A 15,397-nucleotide genomic window follows, 5' to 3' on the forward strand; every position below is an offset into this window, starting at 1 on the left:
TACTTTGTATATATATATTTATGTATACATACATTTTTTCTTGTGGTATGTCTAGAAGAGTTTTCTTGATCTGAGCACATCATTGTCATCCACTACATACATATTCGTACACATACACATCTCTATCTCAGTTCCATTATAAGCCGCAAAATATGCGTTGTCCCGTTTATTTGTACATTTATTCGGCTGTAGACTTCGGGCACAGCATAGTTTAACTCGCCAGCCGGTACGACTGAGCTTTTTTATTTGCTTAATGCACTTATGTGCTTGCCTTTATTCGTTGACCAGTGGCTCGCTCGCCAGCATATGTGCGAGAGCGTGCTTATATGTACGAGAGCATGCTTATATGTACGAGAAAATGCATAAGTGTGCGTAGCACTGTGTGAGGTGCATGTGACCGACAAGCGCAACATGCCTTGACTTCCTATTTTCGGTTCAATTATGGGTTCAATTTTGTTTGCAAATATAATTCCATGCTCATGAAAGGCTAAAGTATCTGTGTAAGTATCCTTAGCTGTTGTTGCTGTTGGCATTTTATTCAGTGATGCCACGTTAACTTTGCTCTTGGCATGCTTTCAGCAGATCCACAAAATGTTATTGTTGTTGCTTTTGTTTTCTTCGCCTATTTGTAGCATATTTACCTATCAATATATCCGCTCACATATTTACTTGTTTCTTTGTATCTTTGTGTGCGTGCGTGTGTGTTGGCCTGCAATTTCGCTTCGACATTGCCGCAACTATTGTCATTTCGGCCGTAGCCTATTTGTCGTTCGACCTTTCCGCATAAACGGCCAACAAACAATGTGGTATAAGCCTCCAACGGCTCACGCTCGCCGCCGCCAGTTGTGAGGCTCTGAGTGGGGTCTGAGCTTGTGTTTCCCCGAATTTTGGCTTTCGTTTCGCTTTGTTGACTCAATTTCCGTATTTAATGAGACGTAGCCGAATGTGCTGGCATTCAAGTACATGTGTGTGCGTGATTTCATTATGGTGTTAGTTTATGTAATAGCCAGTCCCATAAATGGGCGCAAGCATACATATAATCATATATTCTATATATGTGTGTAGAAAGGTGTGTGCATGAAATTGGTTGCGTCTGAGCGAAATAACTTAGCTTTTGTAGAGCTATCTTTACTTCATAGATTTTCTATACATGTTTGTGGTCTAAAGGTAAAACAGCTTGAATGGACTTTAAGTAAGGCATGTATTTGATTTCTAGTATTAATCTTAGCATATACTTGATCTTTAATATGACACTAAGTACAACTTTCGTCTCCCAGATATTATTGAGGATAAAATACAGCTTCGAGTCTCGAAGCATTGGATCAAAATATCTAAAATTATCTCCGTTAACTAAGTCAACTTATGCGTCTTTAATGAGAAAATTAAAATTAATTGAGAAAACTTTATTGAGAAGACTTTCCAAAGGTAATTGAGAAAATAAAACTTCCATTTATTATACATTTTTATAAAAGAAATATTAATGTATATTTATATGCGTCAGTTCTGCAACCTGAATCTTCAGATACTCGTCAAAAATACACTAACTCAACAGCTACGTTCTCATGCCACATAACGATATCACTCAAAAATGTCAAAGTCTTAAATTTCACGCAACAAAAGTGAAACAACAGCAAGTAGGTCATTGAACTCTCTCTTCATAAATAAAAAAGTCAAAAGAACCTCATAAGTATTTAACAAAATTATTATGATTAATAAAATATTAACACCACCCATGAAAAGTATGCACCCACATTCTGTAATTGCAGTTATGCACTCACCATTCACCACTCACCGCTCAACAATTCCAGTTTTAATATTATGAATTATTGCGTGGCCTGTCTGCCGGCTATATCCCTTTTGACCATATTAATACCGAATAAATGAAGTGAAATGCACATGGTATTACAACAGCTATAAGCCAGTGCCACGCGGCGGTAATGAAAAAGAAACGCAGAAATTTCCGCGGAATTGATTGCAACGAGCGAGGCAACGGCGCTTTGCGATTTACGACAAAAGGAAATGCCAATATATTAAATTGTTATATAAACACACAGTAAAATATGCAATGCGCAGCGGTAACTTTATCTGTGCATCGCTTGCGATAATCATATACCGCCTGCAACAATAAATATTACTCATACGCCGTGGTGGCGTTGAACAAGTTCATTACAGCAGATATGCAATTAATGCAAGTAAATATGAATGCATGGAAAATAGAAAAATTAAAATGTAATCAATGTGAAGAACTCGTGATTATTCTTAAATAACGGTATACAAGTATACATTTGTGTGCGTGTATACACTTGTAATATCAGCCACGATTAATATTAATTGAAACTTCGATTTTATTTACTTTGGACGCAGCAAACCTGGACTCAGAGTTAAGAATATATAATATATATAAGTGTATGTAAGTATATAGAAGGCGTGTTATTTAAGCTATTATGTAATTAAATAAAGAAATGAAAACGACGATTTTATATTATTCAATACCTTGATTATATGAGAAGGATTATACATAATCACTTGAGAATCAGCCTTTTCTTACTGAATTTTTTGGGAGAGGTATATTAATTAATAAATAAACAAAAATAATGTAAATTTTTTAAATTAAATATACTTCAATAATGGGTGATTCTTTTTGAAAAATGTTGGATTCCCTTGATGTGGTATCCGATCTTTAGAAGGGCTTCCGAGAACAGGTGTCTTGTAGTGAGAAAAATTTTTCGTTCAAAATGTACAAGCTAGGTATACATAATGATACAAAATTAACTTATTTCCATCAACACTAAACTATTATCACTTTAGTAAACTCCCTTGATCCATACATGCCAATATACATACATATGGCTTATCGCTGCCATAATCCAATCTTTAACATTGCAACTTAACAGCCACATAAATTTCAATAAACACAAGTTAATTCGATCAGATTTAAAGTATAAATAGGCAATTTTCGGGTTAATAACCGAGCAAACCACATGGAAAGGAAATCGTAAAACAAATAAATCGCCCGAAAACCAGATGAAGAATGTGCGAAAAGCGATATTGCCACACACATATATATTTACACATATACATACATACATGTATACACAGTATTTATTTCTTCGGCAGACCAGCTAAATATTAACACGTAATTTATGTGCTTAACGTGTGAGCGCCTTCTATTTAATAGCCACATTAAAAAGCGGAATATGTGTAGAACAAGCGATAAAAGGCCCATACTCAAACGTTGCACGAACAAACGGTGGACGGGTAAGATATTTAAAATCAACCCAAATAATTTTAAATGTTGCGTAGAATTACTTATGGAGTTAAGTAAAGTGGCAAAAGTGAAAAAGAAAAACAAAGAAAAAATAAAATAAAATAAATTAATTAAAAAAATAAAATAAAAAATACCATGAAAACTAAAATAAATGTCCAATAAAATCAAGCTTAAATAAATTTCAGAAATTATTAAATATTTTTGGCCCAAAGCACCCTTTTTATATAGCAATTGCTTCAGTAAAGGTGTTCTATGTGCAAATAACTCTTCAAAAAGTTTGTCCACAGCAAGCATATTAAGTAGCGAGTTAGTTAATTCATTGACTTTTCCTTTGCATTCAACTAAATACCTTAGATCCATAACTATTTTCGAAACTTGTGACAGCTCGTATTTGATTTTTGATTTCTTCTTGATCTCACATAACCCAAAAAGTGCTTCCTATTCACTGCCCATTCGAATGATTATTACTTGTGCAAGAGACATATGATTAGATTATCTTATGCAAAGTTATTCTAGGGAAGTTTCCCTCACTGAAAGCTTTCTGCCGTTGAAATGTTTTTCGTATCCATAAAGTAAACTAACCAAAATACTTTTAGGAGATCAATAAGATTCAATGAAAAACAAGACAAAGGATTTTCCTAAACATTACTCACCAGGTCTGAGGTAAATTAATGGCAAAATGTGACAAAATTACTTAGAACAAGTAAGGAAGGGCTAAGTTCGGGTGTCACCGAACATTTTATACTCTCGCACGATAAAGTATAATCGAGATTTCATTATCCGTCATTTACATATTTTTTTATTTTGCTGTAAAATTAATTAGAATTAAATTCTGAGAGATTTACCGATATTTTCGGTGAAAATAGTAGGTTAGGTTAGGTTGGGCACTGAGTTCTTCGTGTTCGATATCAGGGACCTTGTGAAAAGTTACAACAATTTTTCCACAAGGGATACCTTTTTTTTTTGAGTAAAGTTTTATTCATTGGTTTCTAATGTATATATTATACAGAGAAGGCATCAGATGGAATTCAAAATAGCGTTATATTGGAAGAAGGCGTGGTTGAGAACCGATTTCGCCCATATTTAGTACATGTCATCAGAGTGTTAAAGAAATATTATATACCGAATTTCATTGAAATCGGTGGAGTAGTTCCTGAGTTATGGTTTTTGGTCCATAAGTGGGCGACGCCACGCCCATTTTTAATTTAAAAAAAAAAATCTGTATGCAGCTTCCTTCTGCCATTCCTTACGTAAAAATTTTGTGTTTCTGACGTTTTTTTAGTCGGTTAACGCACTTTAGTGATTTTCAACATAACCTTTGTATGGGAGGTGGGCGTGGTTATTATCCGATTTCTTCCATTTTTGAAATGTATATGGAAGTGCCTGAAGGAAACGGCTCTATAGAGTTTGGTTGACATAGCTATAGTACTTTCCGAGATATGTACAAAAAACTTAGTAGGGGGCGGGGCCACGCCCACTTTTCCAAAAAAATTACTTCCAAATATGCTCCTCCCTAATGCGATCCTTTTTGCCAAATTTCACTTTAATATCTTCATTTATGGCTTAGTTATGACACTTTATAAGTTTCCGGTTTCCGCCATTTTGTGGGCGTGGCAGTGGAACCGATTTTGCCCATCTTCGAACTTGACCTTCTTATGGAGCCAAGGAATACGTGTACCAAGTTTCATCATGATATCTCAATTTTTACTCAAGTTACAGCTTGCACAGACGGACGGACAGACGGACGGACGGACAGACAGACATCCGGATTTCACCTCTACTCGTCACCCTGATCATTTTGGTATATATAACCCTATATCTGACTCTTTTTAGTTTTAGGACTTCCAAACAACCGTTATGTGAACAAAACTATAATACTCTCTTTAGCAACTTTGTTGCGAGAGTATAAAAAAGTTTATATTTTTATCACCTATGGTTTAATAGGTCAAAAAAGATCAAAGAATAAAAATAGTGTTGATAATATCAGAGCTGGTGAGATAATTTTCTCATAAAAAATTTGTGTTTCTTACTTTTCAAAAGTTTTTAAAATTTACTACAATCTTGTCTTACTATAACCTTGTCTAATGCCTACTTCACAATTTATAGTTGCATGGTATTATTTACTAAGATATAAGGTATTATTAGAATTGGTCTATTAATACTTTTCTTACCATATGTGCCATACATGCTCGCGCATACACATATATTTGCTTATGTCTACCGCACATAACCAAAGCAAACTTCTATCTAAAATGTTACTAAATTGCTACTATAGTATCACACACAAAAATTTAAGAATATTTTAGAATATTTTCAACAATTCCAGCTTTGTCTAAATATTTCGAAACAAAAATTTCTCAGAAAAATTTTTGCAAGAAAATCCAATAAAGAAATGCTCTTCTTTTGCAGCAGTTATTAATAAACAATGGAGTATGGACAGGTGGCAATATTCGTATATTAAAGAACAATGGAGTAAGTGGAGAGAAGAAATAAATACAGTTACATACACACACTAACACGCAGGAACATTATGTACATAGTATGAATATACTATGTGCTCATAAAATAGAATAGGCTGAGTAGATTTAGTTTGACCATTGACCAGCAGCCGCTCGGTGCACGTAGTTGGCGTGTTCGGCATGCCGAATCTCTATTAAAGGGTGTGGTGAGTTGGGCACACATACGCTTACATATAATTAAACATATTGCAGGTCCATACAGTACATACTTCTATGAAGGCAGATATGAAGCTTACTATTTGCCATAAAGCGGCTTAAAAGAATGCTACTTTTGGTCCATAAAGGCATACCAAAGAGAGGTCTGTGGTATGTGTGCGCCTATATTTATTTTATATGCACATATGTATGTACATATGTTTGGGCATTTACATTTGTTTTGTTGTTTTTGGTAATCCTTTGAAATGCTTTGATAACAAATTTCTTGCAAACAATTTCTATTAACCTTCATTGATATGAAATAGCCCATCGGCTAGCATATTCTTCGCAGTTTCTTTTATGCGCCGATACTTGGGTACGTGCCGGCAATAAGAGCCACATATACATATGTGAATGTACTGTTGTCTGCCTATTTTTACTCCTTCGGCTTCTGGTGTGATTGGCTTGACCCTGCGTACACGCTAAGGTCAATCAGTTTGGCTATTTCTTGTATTAGGTTTCAGATCTTCACCCCCATTTAGCGTGACGGTGCACGGTGGTTTGATATTACAAAAATACTGTCAAAAATGTAATGTGGATGTTTCAAAAATTAAATTTTTTTTTTCGAAAATTAAAATTTAAAATTTTTTTTTTCGTCGGAGCAACTTATATATTCTTTACTAAATAAATATTTCTGAAAGCCCAAAACTATACTTTTTGAAATTCTTTGATCAAAAATTAAATTTTTTGCCCGCAATGTTCTTCTGTGCGGCATAGAATCTTTATTTGCCTCGAAGGTCCGGCTTTTATTTTCAATAGCCTTGAAGGATTTAGATGGCGCACACCTAAACTCTTACATAAGTACCCACACATATACATCCACATATTCATACATAGTAAGGAGTATTGACACATATAGCCTCCACCTAAGTTATTTTGCTTTAACCCAGACTACAGCTAGGAGTGTAATGTGTTTGTAACACATGTGCCATATTTGATAGGCATTTTGTGTAACGCATAATTTTAACATAAAAATCGAATTTAAACGAAAATGTCGGTATTTCAGGCAAACCAGCTCCATCGCTTCCTAGCCACCAGCCAACTCAATCGAATATCTTCGCCATAACGGTATGCAGAGGTCATATAGCGGTTCTAAAGTGAAATAGCAGCGCTTTTTAAAACAACAACAACATATTTGCGTTAGTAATTTTTGTTGTTTATTCGGTAAATACCGTTAAACGTTCAATACACTCCGCATTTCATCTTCAACCTGACCCGTTAGCCACTTTGATTTGGCTATTTTTGTTTTTGTTTGTTCAATGTGCGACAATTGCGTTATTTATTTGCGCCATTAAGGGTTAATGCGTTGTTGATTGTGGCAACAAATAATGTGATTATTGTTAAGCCATTATACGCACATACATTTGTATATTTTCATATATAAGTAACCATAAATACATATGATTATGTGTATGTCTGCCTGCTACATAGCTTTATTATGCAAATGGTCTGTGATTACACGCGTTTTTATTGGAAATTGTTATTATTAAAAAAAATGCTACCACAAACCAATTTTATTTTCCGAAGCCTTTCGGGAATTGAGTTACAGGGATTTAAGCCTTGTTTACACACTCATACATATATAAATTAATAACATTATTAACTGAAGTGCCATAAACGTTATTTATCTATGTGATGGACCGATTATGTTGTCATATTAAATGTGTGGCAATGGGCTTCCATTTGAGCTGCATTTAAGTGAATGAATGCTCTTTTCATATGAACGGTGTTAAAATTTAATTTCTCTATGGTTTCGCAATGATTGGCTGTCATTTAATATCGCAAATGGAGGTGGGAGCTTCTGATTTAAGATTTGATTTAATATTCGCTTAAATTCTGAACTTAAAGCTTACGATTTTTAACATGCATTGTCAACAAAGTCCTAAGCCTTGATAACAAGTGGCCTTAAAGCCGACAAAGCTTCCTTATTAAATTTTTTAGGCAGCCATCTTCACACTTTATTTCTTTACCTTTATTTGAATAGTTTATATAGAAAAAATTTTCTCAATTTTTGTGGTGCCCTGTCGAAGATGGAAGATAGAAAACAGCAATATCGGCATATTTTACTATCAAGAGGATAAAAATCCAGTTCAGGCAAAGCAAAAAGTTATAACGGGTGATTTTTTTGAGGTTAGGATTTTCATGCATTAGTATTTGACAGATCACGTGGGATTTCAGACATGGTGTCAAAGAGAAGATGCTCAGTATGCTTTGACATTTCATCATGAATAGACTTACTAACGAGCAACGCTTGCAAATCATTGAATTTTATTACCAAAGAAAAGTTGGCAGAAAATCCGCTTTTTTATCGACAAATTTTGTTCAGCGATGAGGCTCATTTCTGGTTGAATGGCTACGTAAATAAGCAAAATTGCCGCATTTGGGGTGAAGAGCAACCAGAAGCCGTTCAAGAACTGCCCATGCATCCCGAAAATGCACTGTTTGGTGTGGTTTGTACGCTGGTGGAATCATTGGACCGTATTTTTTCAAAGATGCTGTTGGACGCAACGTTACGGTGAATGGCGATCGCTATCGTTCGATGCTAACAAACTTTTTGTTGCCAAAAATGGAAGAACTGAACTTGGTTGACATGTGGTTTCAACAAGATGGCGCTACATGCCACACAGCTCGCGATTCTATGGCCATTTTGAGGGAAAACTTCGGACAAACAATTCATCTCAAGAAATGGACCCGTAAGTTGGCCACCAAGATCATGCGATTAACGCCTTTAGACTATTTTTTGTGGGGCTAACGTCAAGTCTAAAGTCTACAGAAATAAGCCAGCAACTATTCCAGCTTTGGAAGACAACATTTCCGAAGAAATTCGGGCTATTCCGGCCGAAATGCTCGAAAAAGTTGCCCAAAATTGGACTTTCCGAATGGACCACCTAAGACGCAGCCGCGGTCAACATTTAATGAAATTATCTTCAAAAAGTAAATGTCATGAACCAATCTAACGTTTCAAATAAAGAACGATGAGATTTTGCAAATTTTATGCGTTTTTTTTTTAAAAAAAAAGTTATCAAGCTCTTAAAAATCACCCTTTATGTACAGATAAGAAGTGTTGACAGAACGTCAATGTTGGTTTACAAAACTTCGTTCCCGGTATTTGGATCTTAAGAATGCATCACGTCCTAGAAGAATCCTTGAAATTCTAGGATAAAATAAAATCATTCATCGATTCAAATCGTCGAATAATAACTCGAGAGATTGTTGAAAGTTTGAGTTTGTCTAACGCGACCATTCATAAGCATAAGAAATTTCTAGGATTAATTTCCAAGTTTGACAAAAGGCTCATGTTCTTACAAAGCAATATTAGCTTTGCCGCATCATCGGCTAGACTTACAAAAACGAAAAAGAGAGATCATGGTCTAAAAGGGGTGAATCAGCTCAAACTAGCGCAAAGGTCGATTGTCACCAAAAAAAATGTAATGTTGTCTGCTTGGCGGTATTTGAAAGAGATCTTATATTTTGAGCCTTTACCCGACAACACCATGACTAATATTGAAATTTATTGTGATTAGCAAGACAAATTCTGTTATGCACTCAAAGAGAAGAGGCTAGCATTTATCAACAAAAAAAGTGTAATATTCCAGCAGAATTATGCGGGATCTCATGCAAGTTCGATGACTTGCCAAAAACCTTTGGCAACTTGAATGGTATCTGCTACCATACCCACCAATATCTCCAGGCTTGACACCTTCAAACTATGACTAGTTCTAGTCTCTGCAAAATGTTTTGAATTTAAGAACCCTCACCCCAAATCAATACGTCTAAAACTACTTGGACCAGTTTTGGACCTACAAGGACCAACATTTCATAGTATGCGCGTGGAATCAATATCTGGCCTCATGACAAGAGGCATGGGCGATTTGGCGAAAAGAGCTAAAACCTGTGCTACTATGATCCAAAGAGTGCAGCAACGGAATAACTTAAAAACTTATAAAAACAAAAGATTCCCAAAAAGTCAACGACAAATAAAAATAGGGAAAAGAAGACTACGGTAAGTGTACGAACGTTTGCTAAAAGATTCTGTTGAGTGTGTTATAATGGACGATGAAACATACGTAAAAATGGACTCAAGAGCATTACCAGGGTCCCCAATTCTATACAAAACAAAAAGATGGTTGTGTCGACCAGTCAGTTGTCAACAATTCAAATAAAAAAATTTGGCGAAAAAATACTCATCTGGCCTCTATTTACTCTTGTGGCCTTAAGACCACTCCTTTTTTCACATGGTATCATGATGGTACTATATCGGCCGACATTTATAAGAAGGAGTGTCTAAAACCGTCGCCTAATACCATTTTATTAAAAAAACACATCGTGTTCAACAATATTTTGGCCTGAAATAGCCACAGTGCACTATGCTCATTCTACTTTGGCTTTGTTGAAGGATAACAATATCAATTTTGTTAAAAGAGGAGAACCCTCCAAACGCTCCAGAATTTCGCCCGATAGAGAAATATTGGGCAATTGTCAAAAGGAACTTGAAAAAGATTCATCGAGTTGCCGAAAACGCCGACGAATTAAAAAAAAAACTGGCTTAAGGCCGTTAGAAAAGGTGTGTAGATTTTAATGAAAAGAATTACATAAACGAAAAATTCGGCATAAATTAAGAGATTATTTTATTTTTATTAGTTTTAATTAATAGTGGATAACAACTCTTCTATTTGTTATTAAAAAAATTTACAAGCAAAATTAATAAAACTCCGTAATGTTACAAATAAAACATTGTGTGGAGTTGCTTTTCAGTACAGTTCTTATTATGAACACTTAACACTTCGACAAATGAACGATGTAAAAAATAAATCGGAAATTGCTTTACTCTTTGATTGAAGGATATATTCAAAATCGTTTGGACTCAAAACTCAGCAATTTAGTTTATTAATGTACTCATTAAGCTATAAATTAGCCTCATAAGAATTGTATAGGAAGTCCTTTGTGAACTACTAAGTATAAGGCGAGTTTCGAACATTAATTGGGATGGTTGAACGATTTCTTCACTGTAGTCTTTCTATGACAATAATGTCAAAATCTTCTAGCATTTAATAATACGATATCAAAACCATGTTTTTACTGTGATCCTCGATTAAGATATGGAAAATTCTTTACCACCGATCACACAATCGCACCCTTTATTTGTAAATTATAAAAATTTACATTCGAAAAATAATTGTGTCAACAGAAAACTTAGCTAAAAATAACTTTTGCTTGGCAGCCAAGCGATTGTCACACAAAATAAAGTCAAGAAGACCCACTGAGCTAAAAAACTTGCTTAATAAAAGCTTCAACCTTCGCGCTTTTCCCAGCTCAAAAGCACGTTAGTCGGCCAACTACCAAAGCAAAAATGCTTTAAACAAGAGTCATTATGGAGTTTGCAAGCAATATTTTATGGCATTTGAATACTAAAAAACTGAAAACAACAAATATTACAATTATAAGAAATGAGACATGAACTCGGGGTGCCGAAGTTTAAATAAGCACGAAGTTGTATCTGCAAGAGTTTCACACTTTTGGTGACTCTGCAGGAGGGATAGAAAATATAAAAAGCAAAAACTGAGGAAAATGTGAGGGGAAAGAATTTGAAAAATATAAAAGAAGGGTTAGAGTGAGGTTATGTTGCCGCTTTGACGCTTTCTATTTGTTTATTTCTTTGGAATTTTCCACTTTTTAATGATGCGTGGCAACGGAAACAACATAGCAGTGACATAAGTACACTAATATGCAGCGGAACACGCACACACTTACAAATTGCTTCAAGCAGGCGCATGTGTGTGGGTGTGCGTCAGCGCGCCTTGGTTGCGTACGCCTTTCTTTCTGTGAGCGCTTTGTTTACCAAGTACAATAAATTTACATTTTTATCGAAAAAGTTTCATCGTACGCGTAAAGTTTCAAAAATAAATACACACATACATGCATACGCAAAGTGAAGAGTGCGCAAACTGAATGAATTGGAAAATAAAGCGATTCGCTACACGCCAGCAGCGCGCAGCTCATTGGAGTTGAATGCTCAATTTCGCGCACATGTATATGTATGTATGTACGTATGTAAGTTAGTGTGTGTTAGTGATGTTAACTATCGCTGCGTCCATGATGCCGAAGTGATAGCGATATCATTAACTCGAGCAATTCCACAAGATTGCTGTGCAACAACGCGCCCGCACGAGAGAGCGATGTAAGAGAGAAAGAGATGGTGCTGGAACGGTCACAGAAATATGCAAAAATACTTTCTAGTTTAAAGTTAGTTGACAATGGTTAAACTAAAATCGTTTGGATCTTTACCGTTATTTATTTTTGATATTTATGCTTTTTCGAATATAGTAACCCAAACGTTTATATACCTAATATATAACATATAGTTCTCTCTTTCACACACTCAATCGTTTAATAAAAATAGTTATATATATGGTTTTTTGTTACGGTTGTCAGTTTCATCGCTACAATTCATTGTTGCAAATGTGTGATTGATACTAATGTGGTAACCGCCCTGAACAGTGTGTACGGAGTGATTAAAAAAGGTTAAAAAAAAAAATTTGTTAATAACTACTGAAAATTAATAAATTTAGACTAGCGATTAGCGAGGTAATCAGTGCCAGATATTATTCGTGGTATTTCAGGTATAGCACTGGACCTTGGTATAAAAATATATTACAGTATTGGCTCGTTCACTAAGCCATTTAGTTATTTTTAGAAAACGATAAGGTAAAAACGACTTCTTTATAGTGCAAATATTTTATAGAATTTTATATTCTTCATTGTGATCTAATACCGTTTGCCATCTTTCCGGCAAGAGACTAATTCCACGCTTATACAATTTTTGATCACTGAAGCAAAAAACTGTTCCAAGTTGGTTTTGACATCCTAATTTGAGGTAAAGAAACAAGTAATATATCAGGACTCCAAGTCTGGAAAACATGGTGGTTGCGGTAGCACATATTATTCAAGCTGCAAAAGCTTTTACCGGGTTATAAGATTTCACATAATATCGGTGAAACACTTCACCTTTTCTATTGATTAATTATGGCACCTCTTGTTCGGGTTCATCACTCAATTTGTCCCTCGGATCAATACAATTTAAAAATGATCGTGAATTTGACGCCCAAAAGTTCAAAAGAAACGACCCCTTTGAAATCCTACCAAACAGACTACAAAACCATTTTTTGTTGACTTTCGGCCTTAGAAGTGGTTTGAGCTAGTTCAGCCCTTTAAGACCATGATCTTTTGCGCTCCATACTCTTGTAAATAACCTACTTTTCGTCGCATGTAACAGTGTCCTTTAAAAATAGATCACGTCTTTGATGTTTGATAAGTAAATCATAGACGTTTATGCGACGAAGCAAATTTCGTTCTAGAAGAATATAAAGAACCCACACGACAAGCTTCGAAATTAATCTCAGTCATTTTACATACCTATGAGTGGTTGCTTTGGACATGTTTAATTTTGTAGCGATATCACGAGTTGTTATTCGAGGTATAACCGTTTGTATTATTTAAAATGTTCTAGGGTGTGGAGCAGCCTCAAGTTCGATTTACGGGAACGACATTTTGGAAACCAATTTTGGCACTGATGTTCAGGAAACACTTCTTCCCCGTAGAAGTTACAAAATTTTTGCTGTGCTGTAACTACAGTTTTAACCTTTTCATAGTAAAACAGAAAATATGTCGAAAATGCTGTTTTCGTTTTCAATAAGACACAAAAACTATTTCAAAAAATTCAAGATTTATTTTACAAACAAGCCTTGATCAGCTGTTCAAATATTTAAAATATAAAAATATTTATAAAACCGACTATTTTGAAAACGGACACTGATTTTTTTGATTTACTAACAAATTTTTTCTGCACAGTTTAAATTGATATTAACCTACTGTGCGCCACTGACATTCTAAAATCAAACAGAAGTAGATACAATACCATCAAAGCGAAGAGACACAATCGCGCGCACATCCTCAATACATGCAAACGATTGTTCTAACTGCCGTAATAGTAGTAACAAAAGCTAAAACTACACTATCGCCAAGATAATGGCAGAAGGTTAAAACATCAAATTGTGTCATGGTCGCGAATAGTGGAGAATTTGCACCGCGAAGCGCACACTGATGGGCCACGCACACACGCACACATAAAACAATGCGTGCTGCCATAGAACATTGATAGCAAGAGAAATAAATAAATAAATCGGAAGCGGTGTATAAGCAATAGTCCATGTCAAAGCGGCAAAACCCAGAACAATAGTCGTGGAACCAATACCCATAATGACCGTGTCGCGGCAGCAGTAACAATAGCGGCATGCAAAGTTATATGCCGTTATACAATTGCGACATTTAGTATCGGTGGTAGACAATAACGTTGTGTGGGATGTGCGAGTGGGTCGAGAGGGGATGCGGCTATGCTGAGCAGTTTACGAAACTAACACGCTCGCATAGACAAAGCAGCCTGCTCATACTACATATTTTTTGTTGTTTTTGCCATCAAAGTCATTTGAGTTTGTCAACGCGTCGGATGCTACAACAACAATTTCGCTTTTTCTATTCTCTCCTCAGCGCTTTAAATATATTGTTATGATTACGCAACGACTTTTTATATTTTTTAACTATTTTGATAAAGCATTTTTTAGTTTCGATAATGTTATGGTCGATTAAAATTCATATTCCATGGCCGTCGTTGCCCGTTATTTTTTTATTTATGTTAAAGACAATATTAACAATATTTTTTATGGTTTACTCAGTTTTTCAATAGCAATTTTCCGTTGAATTTTATTTATAAGTGCGTTTGTATGTAAATATTATTTATTTGTTTACTGATAATAATCATATTTAAAAAATATGAACTCTTTCCTTTTTCTTCATAAAATGGCTGTCAAATATGACTTTTAACTCGTAATTGCCGGGCATTTGGTTTTTGCAGTCTTAAATACATTTGTGCTTACGTAAACTTTTATTGAATTATAAATATAAATTATGTTGTTTTTTGCTTTACTTTAACTACTAAAATAATAAAAGAAACAATGTGTGAGAAATATAAATTTCTTTTTTGGTTAAAATTAAATCAGTGAAACGCTTAAAGGCTTCAGTAAATAGACAGTTCGACAAAACTAAAATATCTCTCTTTCCAGTTTCCTTTTCGCTTATACGAGGGCTGCTATATATATTTTGCTGTTTCGGGCTCATACTCATAGATCCATGATTCGTCACCTGTGACGATCTTATAAACGTCTTTTGAAGCACCGCGATCGTATTTTTTCATCATTTCTTTACACCAATCCACCCGAACCTTTTTTGAGCGATTGTCAAATCGTGCGGGATCCAACGAACAAACCTTTTGTACGGCCAGGTGTTCATGCAATATCGAATGCTGGTGGGAGAAATGCATAGGCATGTCTCTATCTGAAGGTATGTTACATGACGGTTTTGC

The 15,397-nt window shown here is 35.1% G+C and overlaps 1 protein-coding gene across 1 annotated transcript in view; it reads right to left on the reverse strand.

The window, feature by feature from the left end:
• LOC105227563 (uncharacterized) overlaps positions 1-15,397 on the reverse strand; it is a 183,588-nt gene that overhangs the window by 137,367 nt on the left and 30,824 nt on the right. The gene's annotated exons all lie outside the window — the stretch shown is intronic.

This window comes from Bactrocera dorsalis, chromosome 2 (assembly GCF_023373825.1).
Source record: "Bactrocera dorsalis isolate Fly_Bdor chromosome 2, ASM2337382v1, whole genome shotgun sequence".
Classification (NCBI taxonomy): domain Eukaryota; kingdom Metazoa; phylum Arthropoda; class Insecta; order Diptera; family Tephritidae; genus Bactrocera; species Bactrocera dorsalis.